We start from the raw sequence: 19,998 nt of genomic DNA, 5'->3' as shown, positions 1-19,998 counted from the left end.
GTATGCTTTAAAAGTCTATAAAGAGAATCTCTTGATATGAACTGCTTTAATTTCTACCATTTATGCACTCTAATTTCTATCTACCTTAATTTCTAATTAGTGTATTCTCCTGACTTGCATTTTTAGAATTTTCATAGGAACTGTTGTCCAGTCATTCCACAGAGATTTTTTGGCCTGTCATTTGCCAGCTTGCTTATGGGGACCATTGAGTTTGCTCTCCAACGAAGGCATTTGGCCTGAATTTTGTTAAGCTTCTAATGGCACACAAAGAAAATACCTTTTTCTCTTTTCTGACTTTAAATGGATAGCACCTGTGCACCTCTTCAGCTTTGTGTCTTTCTTAGGGACAGTGGGTCATGAATGATCTTTAGGGGTCTCCTTTTTTTGTCCCAGTTCTGGGTTTGGGTTGAGGATCATTCAACTGAAGATAAAAGAAAATTGATCACTGAAGCCCCTGCTTCCTGCTGACATTGCAAAAACTTATTGGAAAAGAACTAAATTTCTTATAGAAACTTATTCTCAGGGTTACAGCAAAACCATTTAATTCATTTTGAAGAAGTAATTTTGATGCAATCACAACAATGTTTTCACTCATTAAAATCCTCTATTTGTGCTTTACTCAGTGTTGTTTCAGAAATAATGTTAACCTGAGGAAAATCATTAGGAAGGTATATCTTTTTCCAAAGCCTATAAATTTGGACAGCCATGGCTGAATTCTGGCTGCTGAATTCTGGCTTTTGCCCATTTTTGCCCATTATGCATAAATATAAGCATAAAATATAAATACATAAGCAAAAAATAAAAGCATAAATGAGGCTATTACAGCAATTTAAAAACTTATCCAAATGGCTAAATTAAAGCAACATGAAATAACCTCTTCTATTAATAGCAAGGGATGGTGGTCTGGAAAATCTCTAACTTTAACATCTTTCCTAAAATTTAGATACTTCAAGGTTTGTTGCCATTTTGGAACAGTTCATCATGGGACCTGTGTTTAGATTCATTTTTATTTTATCATGTCTAAATCATGAAATTATGTGCATGTCTTTAAAATCACCCAACTCTGGGAAATACAGGAAAACCTATAAAAATAGGTTTATAAGTTTATAAATTCAGGTTTTTTGTTTTTTTTGCTGAGCCAATTGGGGTTAAGTAACTTGCCCAGGGTTACACAGCTAAGAAGTGATAAGTTTAAGTGATTCAGTTTTAGAAAATTAATTTGTTTTGACACCAACAGTTACATAAATACTTTCTTCCTCAGCAAATAAAAATATTTATCACCAGGCTACAGATGGGAAAAATAACATGGTGAGTTTTCTGTGGTCCAAGAGTATCATCACAATTGTGTAGTTTTTAAAAAAATGTTTAATATTTTTATTTTCCCCAGTTACATTTAACATTTTTTCTATTTAAAAAACTTTGAGTTCTAGACTCTTTTCCTTATCCCCCCTTAACCCCTATTAACAAAGTACATGTGAAGTTATGCAAAACATTTCCATAAAAATCACGTGAAAGAAAAAACTCTCGTCCTCCTTGAAACCTTAAGAAAAATCAAGTTTAAGAGTATGTTTGAATTTCTATTTAGATAGTTTTTTTTCTGGGTATGGGTAGGATTTTTCATTATTAAGTCCTTCATAGTAGTCGTGGATTATTGTTGTGCTAATAGCAAAGTCATTCACAGCTGATCATCCCAGAACATTGCTCTTTGTACACAGTATATTTCACTTTGCTTGAGTTCTTGTGTCTTTCCAGATTTTTCTGAGTGTATCCTGGTCATCATTTCACATAAAATATTCCATCATAATCACATTGCATAATTAAATCATTACTGAATTGATGGTCATCCCCTCAATTTCTATTTTTTTTTTATTTTTGCTCTGAGAGCTGGTTTTGGGGAAGGAGGTTTGTATATAGGTCATTTTCCAATTTTCTAAATTTGGGATTCATACCCAGTTAATGTTTGTAAGTCAAAGGATATGTATGGTTTTATAGCCTTTGGGGAATAATTCATATTTTTTTTTATTATTTATCAATTGGGGTATGGCTCTTATTTATAAATTTGACTTGGTTCAATCTATGAGAAATAAGGCCTTAGAGAAAACTTGCTTCAAAAATTTTTTTTACAATTACTATTACTATATTCCCCCATTTATTCTATTGTCTCTCTTTCACACAATCCCTTCTCAAAAGTGTTTTGTGGGGCAGCTATAGTTGATGCAGTGGATAGAGTACTAGCCCTGAAGTCAGGAGGATCTGAGTTCAAATCGGGCCTCAGACACAATACTTCCTAGCTGTGTGATTGTAGGCAAATAGTGTTAATCCCAATTGCCTCAGTGTAAAAAAAATTTTTTTTACTGGCCACTCTGCCACTCCCCCCCCCCCCTTAATATGCCCTCTCTTCTATCACCCTCCTCTCCCAATTCCAGTTGTACTTTCCTGAAAGGTATGTATGTTATTTCTTCTGAACCAATTCTGATGAAAGTACACTCACTTCCTTCTTTCCTTTCCCTCCACTGTAAAAGCTTTTTCTTGCTTTTTATGGTAGATAATTTATACCTTTCCACTTCTCCCTTTCTCTTTCTCCTAGTACATCTCATCCCTTAACTTCCCATTTTTAAAATTACCCATTTCATATTAAACACACTTGTGCCCTCTGTCTATATATCCTTTCTACCATAATAACAGTTTTAATGAGGTACAAATATCCTCCCCATGTAAACAGATAAATTGTATGAAGTCCCTTATATCATTTTCCTGATCATCTTCTTAGGCTTCTCCTGAGTCCTATATTTGAAAATCAAATTTTCTATTCAGCTCCAATCATTATAAATGCTTGAAAATCCTCTTTCGGTGAATGTCTACTCTTTCCCCTTAAGGATTATTCTCAGTTTTGCTGGATAGGTGATTCTTGATTGTGCAGCTAGCTTCACTGTTCAGAATATCACAAATCACACCCTTTGATCTTTTAATATAGAAGATACTAAGTCTTGTGCTATTCTGAGTGTGGCTCCATTAGAATTGTTTCTTTCTGGATGCTTGCAATATTTTCTCCTTGATCCAAGAGTTCTGGAATTTGGCTACAAAATTCCTGAGAGTTTTCATTTTGAGATCTTTTAGGTGGTGATTGGGGATTCTTTCCTTTTATATTCTAGAATATCAGGACATTTTTTTCTTGATAATTTCTTGAAAGATAAAGCACAGGCTCTTTTTAAATGACTTTTAGATAGATCAATAATTTTCTCTTCTGGATCTATTTTCTAGGTCAGTTGTTTCCCCAATAAAACAGTTCATATTTTCTAATTTTTTCAATATTTTTTGGTATTGCATCCTGATTTCTTACAAAATCATTAACTTCTATTCAATTTTAAGGGATTATTTTCCTCAGTGATCTTTTGTATCTACTTTTCCATTTCGCTGGTTTTGTTTTTAAAGCATTCTTCTCTTTATGGCTTTTTGAATTTCCTTTTTCACCCCTCTCAATTCTCTTCCTAATTTTTCCTTTCTCTTGATTTTCAAAATCCCTTTTGAGTTTTCCCATAGCCTGAGACCAATTCTTGTTTTTCTTGGAGGCTTTGGCTTTAGGAACTTTGACTCTTTTTGTGTTTTAAGCTTGTCACCATGGTAACTTTCTGTGGTCAGAATCTTTTTCTGCTGTCTGCTCGTTTTCTTAGCCTATTATTTAGCTTTTAACTCTTTGATAAAGTAGGACCACCAGTACTGCCACTTATTCAGAAGTCCCTAGGCCTGCTTTGTTGGCACAGGGGCCAGAGTTGGGGATAAGGCTGGGGCTGTATAAATGTAGCCTGCATCAGAACTGCACACTGCACTCTCACCCTTCTGTCACAGACTTTCTCGCTGACTTTCTAAGTTGTCGCCAGCTTTATAACGTTCTACTCCATGTTTCTGTATGTTCTCTTAAAAAAGTTTAGAGTCATTATTTAAAGGAATTTGAGGCAGCTTGGAGGAAGAGATGAGTTCCTATTTTTACTCTAACATCTTAGCTCCCCCTCACAATTGGGTAGTTTTACAACAAAAAGGTACCAAATTCTTCTTGAAGGCTGCTTAGGACTGCTTAATCTCCATCTTTTAATTTTCCCTATGGAATATTTCAAAGATTCCTGGATATCTGGCCCATCTACTCCTATCTTACTGTCACTTCAGGATCTTGTCATTATTGTAATTAGAAACCCTTGTAGATAGAGAAATTAAAGACTCTTCAGTCATGAGATCGTATATATTTTGATAGCTATTTCAATGTCTTAGTTTCCTCATGTGTAAAATAGATAGTACCTACTTTCCAAAGTAATTGCTATCCATCCATCCATCCATCTATCCATCCAATCATCTATATCACTTTGCAAACATTGAAATGCTCTATCAGTGTTAATTCTTATCATTATTAGTATTTTGGCTTTGTACCTGCTCTAAAGTGAGATTCTATAAGAGAATTTTTACTTTAATGAAGGCTGGCTAGGTGTGGGGCCACTTCAGGATCCAACAAGGATATTTGTTACTGGACTATCACTCTATATAAGCACAAAGGATTGAACTTTTTCTTCATTCTCTGAATATCTTTATTTCCCTACATTTCCACTATCCCTTCTTGAAATTCTCCTCTCTTCTTTCTTCTCTGTCTCTTCTGTGTTTCTATTTCTCTCCTTCTATTTCTCTCTTCTCTCTCCTTTTCTCCCTCTTTTTCTCTGTCTCTGACTCTTTCCTTACCACCCCCCACTCACACCACAGACACAGACACATTCTCCACTTACTCTTTTGAGTCTCAAAGTTTTCTCTTTGAACTAGATATAATGCATGTCCTTCATATTGCTTGCCCATTTATTTGGTTGCCAGATTTTCCTGTCTCTGCCCTCCTTTACCCCAGATACTGGATACTCCCAGACCAACATTTATTGATTTATGACAATGGAGTATCATCAAGGACAAAACTGTTCTGTGTAGAAACTAGTTTGGAAAAGTGCTATTTGAGGTAGCAAATGGTAAGATGCTCTAAGAAGCATATACTTCAGCTGCAATTTTCCATAAATGAAATCAAAGCATAAATATATTGGTCAGCACTGAACACCCCAGGGTGCAGGGGATCCTGTAGAAAAGAAATCAAAAGAGACAATATTTTATTAAGTTTAATGAACTGGAGACATTTAGATAAGAAATTTTGAAATGATATAAACTTAAAGTGCAAGGAAAATTGCTCTATTTCAAAAATGTTTCGAAGCAGGTAAACTATGCTCATCCTGGGAGAATAGTCTGCGACTCTGAGCTTAAACACTATTAGATATATGGTGGGAGGGAAAAGAGGTGAAAGGAGAAATTATCAAGAAGGAGATTTCTTATTGGCAATAGTCTTCGGAGCTAATTTGACTTTATGTTTATATTCTCAATGTGAACAAGATAATCATTACAAAAAAAGACAGCTGGAAGCAATGATGAATCAGGGAATTGATTAACTTTTATTGTACACTTTTGGATGCCCCTGTGCTCCCCTCACAACATTGTGATCGCATTGTTTCTATAGCAACTACAAAATTAAAAAGGCAGAACAATCTCATGCAACGTGGCAAAACATATGCCCAAGATATCATACTTAAGAATACAAAGTGGCATGAAGTATTGTTGACAGTGTTCTGAAAATGTACAAGTGATTCCTGAGGGACCTAATGGGGAGCTATTAATGTGAATGGTTTGGGCAATGGATAGTAAATCATAATGTGACATCATTACACAAGGATTTATGTGAATCCTTTTTATTATAAATTCCAAAATATATGACAAGTAATTATGTGAAACAAAGGATATTAAAGGGACAACAAAGGGATATCTCCACATTTTAGGAAAAGCATACGATCAACAGAAAAAAATACAATGTTTTAGTCTTAAATGGCTAAATCTGGCCTGATAACTAGTATATTGTTCTCATATTCCATGTTCCTCTTCATCTATCATGTCCAGGACTTATATCCCACATCTTTCTGCATATATAATACTTTCTTAAACACCCTAGAACATAGCTTTATAAAAGCAGTTATTCAAATGGATAGAGTTATAAGGCAGAGAAACTTTCTCCTTAAACTAAGAAGACCAGTGTCCTGATGCAAGCCACATAGACATTAGAAACAGGCCTACATCCTTTATTTTAATCTCTGAACTTTTGATAGGAACAGGTGAGACAGCACAGTTTCAATTACACTACACAATTTAGAAGATGATTATCCTACTGGAACTTCCCATTCATGAGATTTTCTACCCAATTTTGCAAATCTTAGGGATGAAAATAATTTGGGTAGTGATGAGCTATCAATAAGCTAAAAAAATCCTAACTACTTACCTTCACATATCACTTCCAGACACTAGAAAGCCAAAGTAACTAAAGCTATGCAGTGTGTCTATTTTCAAGAGAATGTACCCTGAAGTAGACAGACTGTCTAGATCACAGACATATGATTTTCTGTCACAATTTGATTTTGGAAAATGCATCTGCATAAACAGCAGGAGTTACAGATCTGCCACTTTGTATGGTAAAAATGATAGAAATATAAATGATTTTCACGCATCCTATGCCAAAATAAAGGCTAGACTTAGTTTTGCTTTTGATCATCTTATATGCTTAGTTAATAAACTTTAGCCTGATCAATACTCTCCTGCTTTGAGAAGCTGACATACCAAAGTTATATAAGAAATTATTCTTTTTCAAAAAAGAACCACCTTCTTGCTAGCTGCTGACTTTGTCTCTTAAATGATGAAGGTTGAGCACAGCACATTGTGGTATCTTATTGTTCACTAGATTTGAATTTCCTCCTCCTGGATAAAAATAAAATTAATGCATTGTGAAATATATCTTAGAGAACATGGCGAAATTGCTAACAGGGAAGTTAAAAGTTCTCTTGTATTTTACTTTAATTACTATTAAAATGTAAGTATGGTATATAATGGGCTGTTCTTGGAATTAGGAAGACTTGCACGCCAATCCTACTGTTGACATGTACTAGCTGGATGATTCTGGGCAAGTGGCATGCTCTCTGTGGCCAAAGCAATTTTTTTTCCTCAATAGTATTTTATTTTTCCAATTATATGTAAAGATAACTTTCACCATTCATTTTTATGAGATTTTGAGTTCCAAAATTTTTCTCCCTCCTTCCCTTATCACCCTCTTCCCCAAGATAGTGAGCAATATGATATAGATTATACATATATAATTATCTTATTAGTCATATTGTGAAAGAAAAATCAAAAACTTTTTAAAGCAAGTGTTTATAGTTTTCCTTAGATATCTGATTTAGGCAAATAACTAAAAAGAAACTAGGAACTGCATTTACAAACTCTCCTAGGAATAGACATAGTATATGATGATGATTCTGTTTTCCATAAACAAGGAAAGATTTTGATATGGGGTAAAGACTTTGAGGGAACATATGAAGAGGCCTGGATTGAAAGCTTTCACATAATTTACCTCTTCCTACACATCTATGGCAAAGCAACAATATTAGTAGTAACAAGGAATAGGATATTAGCAGAAATTGGAAGGACAGTTGAGGAATACAAAGTATGCATAGAAATCATTAGAATAGTTTTATGAACAATAGATTTGAAAGCTGAAAGAAAGAACAGAATATCATTGAAAGGAAAAAGAAGAAATGGAAAGACAGTAAAGGAAGCAACAAAAATTGGTACAGAATTTGAGCCTACAGATCAAACCAAATAAAATCTCTCTTTTAGTATTTTGTTTATGCTTCAATTTGCAAAATAACCTTTTAACAAAAATCCAAATGGAAAGATTTTTAAAGAATATCTATAGACCTGAGAAGCTGTTTTTTTTCTTGGCTAAGGAGCTCTCAAAAGAAAAAAAAGAGAGAGAGAGATATCCATGAACAGGTTCTTCTCTGCAAAGAACAGAATTCTGTACTAAGTGCTTATTGTTATTCAGTTGTTCAGACTTTAAGTGACTCCATGGACATTTGTCTATAAGATTTTCTTGGTAAGGATACTAGAGTGCTTTGCTATTTCTTTCCCCAGCACATATTACAGATGAGGAATAATAAATAACTATACTAATATATATATGTAATATATGATATAATAAATAATAATAATAAATAAAGATTAAGGGACTTGCCCATGGTCACACAGCTCATGAGTATCTGATGCTAGGTTGGAACTCAGATCTTCCTAACTTCAAGCTTTGTGCTCCAACCACTGAACTACCTAGCTGTTCCACAATAAATGCTAGGATCTGTCTCATTCAAAATCTATAAATGATTTGCTAGAATGATAGTACTTTGAAATCCAAGCTTGCACAGGGTGGCCTCAGGGCCCCATAATATCCAACTGCAAGGATTCTGAAACTTTTCCTGCAAGTAAGCTCAAGAAAATATGTGTACATAAGATGTTTTTATTTTCAAAGACATGAGTTTTTTACACTGTGACCCAAATCAGCACTATCCAGAACTACTAATAGCATTTTACAATGTGGTCCAAATATAGAACACATACCTTGGCTCAGGTCCTTATTTTCCTCACATGGATACTTTGAATTAGCCTACTTATTGGCCTTTCTCCTTTTATTCATCCTAAACACTGCTGCTAGAATAATCTTTCTAAAACAGACATCTATTCTTATGACCATTTTGATCAAAAACATTCAATTGCTTCTCAATGCATACAGGATAAAACAAAAATTCCTTAACATGGCTTTCAAGATCTTCCAAAATTTGACTCCAACCTCTTTTCATCCTTATCACTTATGATTACCTTACACACACATGCATTATTAACCAAGTTACTTATAAAAACTAAAACCTAAACTCATCTTGTGTTTTCCTACTTTAATGACCTTCCTTGTGTGTGTAAGGTAGTTTTGCCTTGCTCATGACCTCATAGTCTAATATATAGCTGGGTGCCTTGCTTCCCTGTATTCCTCTGTCTCTCTCTCTCTCTCTCTCTCTCTCTCTCTCTCTCTCTCTCTCTCTCTGTGTGTGTGTGTGTGTGTGTGTGTGTGTGTGTGTGTAGTGCCCTTAGCTGTATAGCTATATAAAAGGCTATATCTTTAAAAAACTGCCATTCTGGGACAGTCTCTTTTCTCCAGCTTCTCTCCTACTGAGCTGAGAGGGTTCACCCTTATCTTGGCATGTGAACTAATTGAAAGTGGGCAATACCTTCCCTCTTTTTGTTCCACTTCCAAGAAACGGCATGGGAGTACTTTTGTTCTATGTCATTTGTCCTCAAGTTTTAGGCGCTAACAGCAAATGGGAATTTGAGTCATGGCAACCTCTGGAGGCAGAATTTCAGGTTGGATGTTGCAGTCAACCAGCTTGGCATGGAAACCCTGAGAGAGACTGGGATTCAAATCCAAGGGGAACGTTGGCCTTGGAGCTTGATACTGTGGTTTATGGAAAGAGAACTAAGCTATAAACCCAATGCCCTTCTCTTCTTCACTGTTGGAGATCATTGGCAGGAGAGCAAGAGGAAGGAAGGCTCATAATAAGATTGTACATTTGTGACTATTTTAGTTGTTTAGTTGTGTCTGACTCTCTGGGGTCCCATGAATTACATACTAGGCCCAGTCCCTTCTATCCTCTCATATTTATCTTTCTTAGTCTGTGCAAGTTCATGTTTATTGTTTCATGATGCTATTTATCTCATTCTCTGCCATCCTCTTTTCTTTTTGCCTTCAATCTTTCCCATCATCAGGATCTTTTCTAAAGACTCCAATCTTTTCATCATGTGGCCAAAGTATTTAAATTTTAGCTTCAGTATTTAATCTTCCTGTGAAAAGCCTGAATTAATTTATTTTAAGTATTGACTAATTTGATTTCCTTGTTGTCCAAGGGACTCTCAAAAGTGTTCTTCAGCATCACAATTGCAAAGTTATTATTTCCCTGGCAGCTTTCTTTTTAGTCCATCTTTAACAATCATACTTAGTTAATGGAAAAACCATAGCTTTGACTATATAGGTCTTTGGCATGGTGAGGATGTCTGCTTTTTAGCATATTGTGAAGATTTGCCATGGCTTTTCTTCCAAGAAGCAGGCATCTTTTAATTTCATGGCTGGAGTCATAATTAATTGAACTCTAAGTGGATAAGTGAGCCTAGGGTATAGGGGATCCACCCCCTATAATTGGGGGAACATCATAAGTGGGAACTGGAGCCACTGGCAGAGAGTCTAGACATGGTCAGTCCCTGTAAGGGTATTGGAGAACTCTGAAGAAGGGGTAACATCTAACTCACCTCTCCTTCAGGCAGTAGAGGGCATGGTAGTCAGTATCATATTTAGAATGCCTTTCCCCTGTATATGTGTGTTAAAATCCTATTTATTCTTTAGCTCCATTTGAAATCCCCCTACTACCAACTGATAGAACATTCCCTGATCATCCTAATCATAAGGAATTTTACCTTTTTCCATGCATCCATAACATTCCACAATTTACCTCTTCTATTTGCAATGATCACATTCTGCCCCTATTATAGCTATTGTGTTCCTCATTACTAATTATATAACTTCCTTATTACTAGCCTGGAACATGATCAATGGAATATGTGATGGGAAGTATTACAAAAATATCTGGAAAGGTAGATAAGTACCAAGTGATGGATAACCCTGAAAGATAGGCAAAAGTGTTTGAATTTTGTTTACTAGGCAAGAAGGAACCACTCTAGGATTTTAAGCAAAGGAGTGTAAGTCCAGAATAATATAAAAAATAGATTTTTCTGACAGATGTATGAAGGACAAATCAGAAGGTGAGAGGAGTAGTGAGAAAACTTGTTAGGAGACTACTACAATAGGCATCTGTACAGAAGAAAGGGAGATCTGATATGTTGGGAAAAGCACTAGGGCTTGGAATCAGGAGAGATTTGGATTTGAAACCTGTCACTGACACTTAATTTGTTGAGCTACAGTCTCTTCATATGCCAAACTGTAGCCACCCCACAGGGTTTTTCTGAGAATCATACAAGATAATATATATGTAAACCTTTGTAAATCTTTATAAATATCAGAAGGCACATATGTTTAACAAATGCTTGCTGATTTATTTACTGATTTATTGAAGGTGGCACTTGAGGGGATAAGATTGCCGAAGAATAGGTTAAAAAAAAAAAGAAATAAAAAGGGCCAACAACAGATCCTTGAGGAGCATACATATAAAGGGTCAGTTAACAGGTATGTGATGATAATACCAGGGTTTCTTTTTTCCCTTAACAGGGATTAATTTTCCTCGCCCCCAAAAAGCATCAAAACTGGTCCCCAGATCCTGATTAGCTCCAGCTTTCTAGTCATTTAAGGGCATAAAAAATTCTACCTACATGGAGTTGGGGCCTTTTAAATTGATGAATGTCTGACAACCACTTAAGTTGTCATTCCTTATTGATTAGATGCATTTCTCTGGGAAAGGAGATAAGGAGGAGGGATGTACTAAAGTACTGCTTTATCTCTGTTACATATCATTGCCTCCTACTCATATGGAGAGATTACTTCACTGAGTTCCAGAAAAGGTGGCCTAGAGGATTAAAATGCCACCTCTAGCACCTTTTGGTTGCTGTTGACTATCTTGCAGAATTAGGACTGACAGCGTAATAAAACTGGAAGTGAACTAGCTTATATATTCAGCAACTAGAGACTGTGATTTTGGCTTAAAGGGACTGTGCAAAGAATTTGAAGGGGCTAGTAGCTATGGATGTAAAGGGGCCTTTTTTGATGAGGATGGAGACTGACAGGTTGAAACCATGAACCCACTTCATTGTTTTGATTTAGAAGTTCTAATTCCAGAGATTTCATTTCCATTGTGTCCTTCTGAGATTGAAATCATCACACAGGAAAATGAGACCAGAAGAGAGGAAGAGAATTGAAAATTCACATAGTGGTTTAAAAAAAGTCCTAGAATTATTTTTGCTTTAGAAAAGAAGGTGACTCCTACTTTGGGAGCAGATTTGCAGGATAAATTCAAATAGAAAAATGACGAATCACTGAATCAATGGTTCTTAACATGGTCTAATGTAGCTAATGCTGAGATGCTCTTTGCAGTTGAATTCCATATTTTTGGGAACTCCAGGATTTGTTATTACAGTCAGATGAATTGATTTGAGCATCCAGAAGGAGAGCTTTTGTCTCTTTTTAGGTCACTGAAATGGGCACTTCTTAATACTTGGCCCCATAAAGATGAATTCTTATTGTAGTTGCAGCAGACTGCCCAACTAGGATCAGCAAAGGGATCCAAAGCTCCCAAAGGAAATGAGTTTGAGAGATCGCATCTATTTGGCCATCCCATAGACTACTATACCCTAACCTAGCTTGTCTTAGATGTAATTAGAACTGATTTTAGGGGTGGAGCCCAATTAGAGTAGCTTCAGACTTAAACACCATAACTATGGTGGTGTGGGCTGAAGAATTGGTGAAATTTGAGGATGAAGCAGGGATAGTTGTGGGTTTGGCAAATATTGTTATCAATATGAAGAGATGCTCTGGGAAAAGGGAAGGTGATACAAAGCCTGCTGCCTTGACAGATGGGGCAGAAGGCATAGACGCTGTCCAAAGGGATCTTTGGTGTGGTTCTTAAGACATGAAATTGATAAGAATTGATGGCTAGCCTATGAGGTTGTTAATTAAACTTCCCAGGGAAATTTAGCACTAGGGTTCATTGGTTGTTGTCCTTCACTCTTGAAGAGGGACAAAATGACATCACTAGGTTAGAGTCAAGTTACAGTGTGTTCAACTATGGCCTATCAGAACAATATGAGCGCAGAACGCTATGCCATAGGTCAGACACAAATAGTTCCTATAAACATTTGTGTGTATTCTCTAATTTTGAGCATCTCCAGTTTCTTTTTCATCAAATCAATTCTGCTTTGCTCAGAGAATACAGCACCTTTTCTGATGAGGGCATGCCATGCTGGGCAGTCCTGTGCCAGTGTTTTCCATGCAATCAATTATAAAGTTTTTAACAAAGACTTGAAGTGTGTCCTTGTATCAAATTTTTTTCTGACTACCTTGTGAATGTTTGCTTTGTGTAAGTTCTCCTTAAAATAATCTTTTTGGCAAGCACACATTTGACATTTAAACAACATGGCCAGTTGAATGGAGTTGTGCTCTATGCAGAATTAGAATACTTGGCAGTTTAATTTAAGAAAGGACACTTTAGTGCCTGGTACCTTATCCTGCCAGGTGATCTTCAGATAATTCCTAAGATAATTCAAATGGAAATGATTCATTTTCCTGGCATGGAGCTACTATGCTATCCAGGTTTCACAGGCATACAATAATGAGGTCAGCACAATGACTTTGTAGACTTCAATTTGGTAGTCACTCCAAAACCTCTCCTCTCATACTTTCTTTTGGAGCCTCCCAAACATAGAGCTAGCTCTGGCAATGCATGTGTCAATCTCATTATCAAGGTGCACATCCCTGAAAATTATACTGCCAGGATAAATAAACTCATCCACGGCATTTAAAATTTCATCATTTGCTATAACTGATGGTTCCCTGTATGGCAACAGAGAACTGATTCATTCTTTGTTGTATCTTGTCTTCAGAGACTGCAGTGTGTGCACAATCATCTGCAAATGAAAAAATCATTCACCAATACTCCATCTACTTTAGTTTTGGTTTACCATCAGTGTGTTAACCAACTTTAATGCTATGTTTGTTCTCATTGAAGGTATTTGACAACATGGCTGAAAATATCATGCCAAAAAGCAGGGGAATATGCACACATAGTCTTGGTACTCCACTGGTGAGCACTGCCCATTGTCCAGAACCAGGGCAAGCATACCATCTTGAAATGGACTACTATACTAAGGAACTTCTCTGAGCAATCAAATTTTGACATAATTTTCCATTAGCCCTCATGACACAGTATTAAAGATTTCAATCTGGTCCATAAATGTTGTATATAGACCTCTGTTCTGATTCTGGCATTTCTCCTAGAGTTATCAGGCAATAAAGTCTATATTGATTGTTCCTCAGACTCTTCTGAAGCAACTCTGGCTCTAAGATAGATGATCTTTTTCCAGCCTATTAAGGGAGGACTCTGGCAAGAATTTTGCTAGCAATAACTAAGAGAGAGAGAGACCTCCTTGTGACTGTCACAAGACAATCTATTCCCTTTAGCTTTATAGAGATGGACAATGGAGGCATCCTTGAACTCCTGGGGCATAGCCCCCTCTTGCCATATTTAGCCCTTAGCTCTTTCTAAATATAAAGCATCTTCTAAAGCATCTGTACCATTGGATCATTTAGGGGAGGCCACAAAAATAGCAGTATTAAGGATTCTTACTAGTCAATACCTGTGAGGGCCCTTGTAAATATCCTGTATTTACAATACATGTAAAATTTTGAGAAGCAGCTGAGATCTTACTAATCACTAAACAGATGACTCAGGATGATATAATCATTCTTTGGTGCTACTTATTATACATTGGGTAATTCAAGATGACTCTTTTAACAAGATGGATGTAACCTACAAGGCTGCTATTGTTAAATAGAAATGGCAAACTTGGTGGGTTCCCTCTAGTGTCAATGCCCATATGTAGCAATTATACTAGAGACTGGGATTTCCAGTTCAATTCCTGGAATCTTATCTCCTCTGCTAACCTTATGATCCTCTCTTTCTAATGACTTAGAGCTTAAGAAATGCTCTTTTTCCTTCTGATGCTATTTTTTATTATAGTTTTTTATTGACAGAATATATGCATGTGTAGTTTTTCAACATCGCCTGTTGCAATCACTTCCGTTCCATGTTCCCTAGATGGTAGGCAGTTTCATATATGTTAAAATATGTTAAAGTATATCCTAAATACAATATATGCAAAATGCTATTGAGAGGAGCATATTTCACCAGCCACTTACTAGGTAACATTGATGTTTGTTTTTATAACACTAATAATTTTCTTCTGTCTCATTCCAGGCACTGTCTTTAGTCACCTACAATTCCAGCACAGTTGTACTGCCTGAGCCTGTGGTTGTGAGCAGCCATTCCATTAATGTGTTCATTTCCTAGGTCCTTCCTACTTCTTCACCTTGATGAAAAGCTACTGATAAAGATGGTCATACCTTGATCTTACCATCACCCATATGTGTTCCACTTTCATTTCTATATTTATGAAATCTGAAATTACCTTGTCTAATCAAAATCTGTTATGGCCTTATCTCTCCCTCCTTCTTCCTTGGAACTCCAAACTTTGTTCTTTGTTTTTATTATATCATCTAATCTTTCCCTCCCTCGGTTCTTTTCCCTTCCTTTTCTTGACTCCTTGGTAAAACAGTTTCAGATATATTAAAATTCTTCAGCTTATAAACTGACAGTTAAGTTGGAATAGTCATCTACAGAATTATGATGCAGATAAAGTGAAAAAAGATTTTATTTCCAAATATTAAAATAAGATCAGAATTCCAAACCATCTGGATAAAATTATGAGTGGTAGCTATAAAGCTACTAAGTGATGTTGGAATAATATGTCTCCTGGGACTGCTTTTGGCAACTGACCCCTAGGCTGAATGGTCATCAATGTGATATAGTATAGCACTTTCTATGTTGCTGCCTTGTAAGAGCAAAATAGCCAAAGAGGCAACAAGAGATGAAGAACTGGGAAATAGATCTAAAGTTGCAGGACATTGCCAAGTGTATATTATTTGAGTTTTTCGAAATGAGTTCATAACTATGACTACTTTTAAAGATGATGAAATTCAGATCTATAAAGTTTTTTTAAAATAAGCTTTAGGATTTATAGCTAGTTTGTGGAAGAGTTGAGATAAGAACCCAGTTTCATTGACTTTTAGAATATCTTTTTCCGTATGTCCAACTACCTCATTATTAGAAACTTAACCTTAAGAGGAAGTGATCATGGAAAGTTCCATATTTGATTGCTTTAAGGTCCTAAGGAAGAGGACATTGAAGAGCATGGAAACGTGAGCAATTCTAAGTTGTATATGCTGGCCCATTGAGAAACAAGTAAAAGTGGATCCAGGACATGTGCTCAAACGATTAAAATACTTATTCCTGTATGTGATACAGTAGATAGAGTACTTAGCTCAGAGACAGGAATACTCCCTTTTCTTGAGTTCAAATCTGGCCTCAAACATTTAGTAGCTATGTGATCCTAGACAAGTCACTGTTTGTCTCAATTTCCTCATGTGTAAAATGAGCTCGAGAAGGAAATAGAAAACCACTTTAATATCTTTGCCAAGAAAATCCCAAATGGGGTCATGAAGAGTTGGACACGACTGAAATAACCCAACAACAAAAGTATATAAAGCTCTATTCTGATGGTTATTATCATTGTATGGAGATATGGGAATAACTATGAATTTCTGATTGTTATGCCAAGTCCTACCAGGTTAAGAAAACATTTGAATACTAGCTCTATGTATATCTGCTGTAGAAGAACCAAAACTTTTTAACCTTTTTTTTTTTTTTTTGATAGCCTGATCCTTGGATAACAGACACATTATTTCTCTCTCTCTCTCTCTCTCTCTCTCTCTCTCTCTCTCTCCATATGTATATTATATATGTAGATCACTTGGTAGGCAACACCACCTCCCCCTACATATATTTATATGTATATATACATATATAAATATTCATTCGTGTGTATATTTGTACATATATATATACACAAACTTTCTGGCAGGAACTTGTACTAGTTGCTTTGTGAAGGGATTTAAGTCACTAAAGATCCTGGAAATTCTATTTTTTTTTCCCAACCAGATAAGGCCTGTCTAATGCAGAGGGTATTTTAAAAAATCTCTTTGGCTTCAAGGACAGAGGAGATAGTAGTAGCAAATGCTGCTTTTTCCTTTTCCTGGATAGCTTGGTTTATTAAGAGAATCTAACAGAGAGTGATAGAATTATGGTTTCTCTAAGAAACTGTTAGGAAATGAATAATGAATCTATTGGAGTCTCCTCTGCTGCCACATGCAATGGGAGATAAGCTTCATTACTAAGGGAGTTTTCCCCTTCTACTTAAAAGTTTTGCTTGCTGTTAATTTATACTTTTAATAATAGTTTGCTAGAAAAAATAATTTTTCAATTTATTTTGATAGTAAGAGTGAAGGATAATTTGTAGATAACTGATTATGCTAAATTTAACTGGTTGGGAGATTATCTTCTTCATCTAGCAATCAACCAATTGCCTGGGAGTTCAGAACATTTTACTAGTTAGTTGAAATTTTTTATTTAAAGTTCTTTTTTAGTTTTTAAATCATCACAAGTTAATCTTATCTAACTAAGTAGACAGATCTTAGCTCTACTCACTGAAGGAAATGAGAGGAAAGGGTAATAGAGACCTAAGAGATCTCTAGAGAAGATCACACTGCTGAGCAGGTTAAGGTGATCTCTGTATGTGTGTGTGTGTTTTAATTTGGTAGCAAATATTTGATAGCAAACCTGGGTTCAAATATTGATATATATGAGAGGTAGCAAGGCATAGCAGATAGATCTCTAAATTTGGAGTTAGGAAAATTTGGCTTAAGTCCCATTTCTGACTCAAAATCAGCTGCATGTAATTCAGGAAAAGTCATTTAATCTCTCAGTGCTCGAGGCAATGTTTTCAGACTATAACTTGTAAAGCAGATACTGATATGCATTAGTAAAGAGGATATAATAAGAGCTAACATTTCCTCATCAGGAGTTTCCTCTGTCAATGAAATCACAGGTTTGGTCCAAATATATGTGTATAAGTATATGTATATCTATCTATATTTGCTACTGCACATCATTAAATATCTGCTAAGGTGTAGAAGGGCATTGACAAAGAGAGAAACTATATAGAAAAAATCACAGATTCTTGCAGTATTTATATGTGTCAAGGCTTACACTATTCTGGGAAGAAGAGCATGGTCTTTCATTCAATTAAGAACTTACTCATATCTTGTTATACATTTCCTTTACAATCCAGAACCTCTATAAGTCCATCCAAATCCCATTCCTAACTCCCTCCATTTGATTCCTTATTATCATCCTCCTCAAATCTTCCATCCCAAAGTCCCAATCAAATGCTATCCACCCTTCTACTATGCCCTCTGAAATGCTTGTTGCATAAGCAAACTTAAGTGTAAACAACTTTATCTGACCATAAGCTAATAATTTCCCACTTCTTGCTCTGCTTTTCCTTATTAAACCTCACTCTTCATCTACATCATGATCTTCAATACCTCAGTCCCTCAGTGCTCTTTCAGGCTACTACCTGTGCACTATTTACTCTCTCCTCTTTTCCCCTTTTTGACCCTTTGGTCAATTCTACACTGTTCTCTCCTCTAGAATCTCCGGCCTCCTTTTCCTACCAATTATTTCAGCATTTCAGTGTTCAACCTTGATTCATTCCTTTTTTCCTATATAGGTGCTACTAAATAAGATAGAGAAAATCACACAACTATATTGATTGGGAACATTACAACTTTATCTTATCCAACTGAGATTTCATTGCTGCTAGACAATCTTTCTCACCTCCCTTATTAACTCACTAATAACAGCTCTTCTAAACCTTTTTATCCTTCCTTCCTACCCCACTTAGATAAGAAAAAATTGAGGTCATTTACCATCACTCTCTCTTTCCTCTTCTTTCTCAGTTCATATTATTCACATGCTATTTGTCATTATCTCTCTCCTTTATTCTTGTCTCTACATCTCTTGCTCTTTGTGGTTAAAGTCTTTGAGAAAGCCATTTACAATAAGTATCTTCCACCTTCCTCTCCTCATGCTCTCTTTTTAATTTTCTACAAACCATCTTCTAACTTCATTACTCTCCTGAAACTGATATCACTAGTGGTCTTCTTAATTGTCAAATCTAGTGACCTTTTCTTAATCCTCATTCTTACTGAATTCATTTCAGTCTTTGAAATTATTGGATCAAAATGTTCAAGACACCACTCTCTCCTTATATCCCTTCTTACCTATTTTCCTTCTCTGGTTTCTTTGCTGAATCCTCATCCTGGTCACACTTACCTACTATTGGTAACCTATAGGGTTCTTACCTGGACCTTCTATTTTTCTTCTTATATATGATTTCATTTGGTAATTTTATCAGTTCTCATAGATTTAATTATTATCTCCATGCTGGTGATTCTCATCTACCCATCTTGCTCTAACCTTTTTGTTGATCTCTAAAATCACCTTTCTATTTGCCATTTAGACATCTCAAATTGGATATCCCATAGACATCTTAAACTCAATAGGTTCAAAATTAAACTACTTATCTTTCCCTCTCCTCTACTGAATACGGTTAAGAACAACATAAATGTTCCAGTCTTAGAGGCTCTCACTGTAGGTGTCCTCCTCAACTTTTCAGTATCTCTCACTTTCCAAATTAATCCAAATTGTTGTCAAGGCCTATTAATTTTATCTTTGCAACATCTCTCTAACATGCCCCATTCTTTCCTATGATACTGCCATTACCCTAATATAAGCCTTAATCACTTCATCATAATAGCCTGCTGGTTGGTCTGCTTGCTATAAGTCTCTCCCCATTTAAGTGTGATTTTTCTAAAGTGCAGGTCTGATCCTTCTCAATAAATTCCAGTGGCTCCCTATCATCTCCAGAATCAAATACAAAATATTCTTGTCTGGTGTTCAAAGTCCTTCATAATCTAACCCCTTTATCTAGCTTACCATTCTTTGTATATTTCACTCTTTTTACTATATATTCTTCCTTCTAATGACACTGGCCCATAGTTCTTCTATGAATTAGATTCCTCTATCTAGGCTCCAGGCATTTCTCTGGCTGTCCCCCATGGTTGAAATTGTCCCTCCTCATCTTCATCTCCTGGTTTCCTTTAAGTCCCAAATAAAATCTCACCTTCTAAAGGCAGTTTTTTCCAAACCCCTCTTAGTTCTAGTGCCTTTCCTCTTTTAATTATTTCCTATTTATCCTTTATGTGTGTGTATATATCTTTATATATTTGTACATATTTATTTGTATTATATATTGAGTCCTATAGATACAAATATGCTGTACATGTTCTTGTTGTCTCTTCCAGCATACTAAGCTTTTTGGTGGCAGGAA

General features: G+C 35.7%; 1 protein-coding gene across 4 annotated transcripts in view; it reads right to left on the bottom strand.

Moving 5' to 3' along the window:
• Positions 1-743: 743 nt before the first annotated feature.
• LMNTD1 (lamin tail domain containing 1) overlaps positions 744-19,998 on the bottom strand; it is a 130,211-nt gene continuing 110,956 nt past the window's right edge. Inside the window, exons 9-10 of one of the 4 annotated variants that reach the window (XM_052001323.1) lie at positions 6,718-6,813; positions 744-5,098 (exon numbers count right to left, since the gene is read on the bottom strand). The gene's annotated coding sequence lies outside the window, so the exon portion shown is untranslated. Of the gene's footprint in view, positions 5,099-6,675; positions 6,814-19,998 lie in introns of all 4 variants that reach the window. The other 3 variants (XM_052001321.1, XM_052001320.1, XM_052001322.1) reach the window with 3 other exon arrangements.

This window comes from Antechinus flavipes, chromosome 5 (assembly GCF_016432865.1).
Source record: "Antechinus flavipes isolate AdamAnt ecotype Samford, QLD, Australia chromosome 5, AdamAnt_v2, whole genome shotgun sequence".
Lineage (NCBI taxonomy): Eukaryota > Metazoa > Chordata > Mammalia > Dasyuromorphia > Dasyuridae > Antechinus > Antechinus flavipes.
This window is presented reverse-complemented; position numbering and strand designations above follow the sequence as displayed.